Raw genomic sequence first — 2,567 nt, forward strand, 5'->3', positions numbered from 1 at the left:
TCCTATGACAATTTCAGTTATAAAGCTTGTTTTTCACCCTGGCCAGAAACTAGACAAATATGATCTTGGCCTGGGTACATTTTTAGTTGTTCATAGTGCAATTTATTTATTTTCTTCTCTAATACACAAATGGACGTTTAAAAATAGTTTAATTTTACAGACCACTGGCTCATAATGATAGGCATAAGAAGTTTTGTTATTTAAATGGAAGATTATGATAATTATTGCCTTCAGAGGGCAGATACTTTGTCCGCATGCTTTATAGGCTTGGAGGATTTTTTTTGCTAACGTGAACCATGGGAATAATCTCATTATCTGTTAATTTCTCAAACTTTGTGAGTGTGTTATAACAGAATGATCATCCAATGGGATTATGTAAAATCCCATCTAGGCAACCATCACCAGCATTTAACTGACATCAGGGGAGACAGTGGTATCTTAGATCTGTTTCCTCTTTAATAAAAGTTAAGGCTGTAGTACATTAAGGGATGGAATTTGGGAAATGGGTGACAAAGAGACAGGAGAATGAGCTCAATGATGGACAGATTTAAAGCTATAATACCTTCTCAAGTTCACACCCAGTCAAAGTGGTTGTAACAAGAGTTGCCTGGTAGTAAACACGGGAGTTGTTGTATGCGGGGAATGTGTTATACTGTTGTGTTGTACCCTCCCAATTGCTTAGTCCAGTGCTCTGCACAGAGTAAGCACTCAAGAAATACTATTGACTGAGTGACTGACTAAGGACCAAAGCAGGAGACCAAGGTTCTAAGTCCCAGCCCTGACCCTGACCTGCAGTATGATCATGGGCAACTCACTTAACCTCTCTGATTCTCAGTTTCCTTATCATATGTGAAAAACTGGATAAAGCCCGGGCCTCAGAATCAGAAGGACCTAGGCTGTAATCTCAGCTCTGCCACTTGTCTGTTGTGTGACCTTGGGTGAGTAACTTCACTTTTCTGTGCCTTTGTTACCTTATCTGTAAAATGGGGATTTATTGTGAGTCCCATGAAGGACATGGACTGTGTCCAATCTGATTAACTTTTATTTACCACAGTCCTTAGTAACACCCTCTCCGGGTCACATCTAGAGAGTTTCCAGTACTCTACCAGCCTTAACAATGGGAGGAAGAGTCAAGCAGAGGCATATCCATTCCATTCCTAGCTTGGGCAGTGTCTAGCGAAGGGAAGGCAATCTGCTACAAGTCAAAACACCCCTATGCAGCACAGTCAGGGAGACTCAAGGGCAGAGACTCGAGTTTACTGCACGGAAGGCGGCCATCATAAATCACTTCAGTATTTTTACCAAGAAAACTCTATGGACCCACTATCAGAACGATTGCAGGTGGAGGTAAGGTGTTCTGGGAGAGATGTGTCCATGGCATTGCTATGGGTTGGAAACAATTTGATGGAAAAAGATAAGCGCTTAGTACAGTGCCTCGCACATAGTAAGTGCTTCACAAATACAAAAAAAAATCTGACTGTGAACCTTCAATGGGATAGGGAATGCCTGTGGTTAATACAGTGAATGGTACTTGGAAAATGTTTAATGAATTATCAGTGAGGGAGGGGAACGTGTCAGCTAATTCTGTTTTGTTGTCTTCTTCCAAATGCTTAGTATGGTGTTCCATATGTAGTAAGCTCTCAGTAAATATCACTGATTGATTGATGACATTGGGAAGGACCCAACTCTTGAAACTGTGTCTAGATGGAAATTATGATGCATTTGTACTCTTAAAAATGATACTATTTGTTAAGCAGTTACTAAATTCTGGCTCCTCCACTTTTCAGCTGTGTGACTTTGGGCAAGTCACTTAACTTCTCTATGCCTCAGTTACCTCATCTGTAAAATGGGGACTAAGACTGTGAGGCCCACGTGGGACAACCTGATCACCTTGTATTCTCCTCAGTGCTTAAAGAAGTGCTTGACACATAGTAAGCACTTAACAAATGTCATTATTATTATGATTATCATTATTATTATTATGGGACAAGCACTCTTCTAAGCAGTGGGGTTGATACAATCTAATCAGGCTGGACACCATCCCTGTCCCACATGGGGCTCACAGTCTGAATCTCCATTTTACAGATGAGGGAACTGAGGCCCAGAGAAGTGAAGTGACTTGCCCAAGGTCACACAGCAGGCACATGGCAGACCCAGGTAGAACCCAGGTCCTTCTGACTCCCAGACCTGTGCTCTATCCACTAAAACACGCTGCTTAGAGGGGTGAAAATCAGCAATGAATAACCTTAGCCAATCCAGGTGGAGGACCAGCCCAACAGCAATCCTGAAAATGGGGGGCTAGCGTGGGCATCCAGGAAGCTAGTCCCGTCTTCCAGGGCAGTTATGGTGCTCTACCCTCTGTTTGCTTCAAACACAAATGAGAAACGTTTGTGGACACTTCTCGATGCGTCCTACGCCCGCCCACCAACACACTCACTGCATTCCATGTCCCAGCACCAACGCGGCTGACTTGGTTGGAAGAGTGTGAGTGTCTTGAGTGATTCTGAATACCACTATGACCAACTCCTTCAGTAAATCAGACAGTCAATAGTATGTATTGAGCATTT

General features: G+C 42.7%; 1 non-coding gene across 1 annotated transcript; it reads left to right on the plus strand.

The window, feature by feature from the left end:
- Window positions 1–1,065: 1,065 nt before the first annotated feature.
- On the plus strand, window positions 1,066–1,203 carry LOC119945351. Its single transcript, XR_005456220.1, has one exon. It is a non-coding gene; the product is annotated as a small nucleolar RNA SNORA7 (small nucleolar RNA).
- Window positions 1,204–2,567: the final 1,364 nt, after the last annotated feature.

This window comes from Tachyglossus aculeatus, chromosome 24 (genome assembly GCF_015852505.1).
Source record: "Tachyglossus aculeatus isolate mTacAcu1 chromosome 24, mTacAcu1.pri, whole genome shotgun sequence".
In the NCBI taxonomy this organism is placed as follows: Eukaryota; Metazoa; Chordata; class Mammalia; order Monotremata; family Tachyglossidae; genus Tachyglossus; species Tachyglossus aculeatus.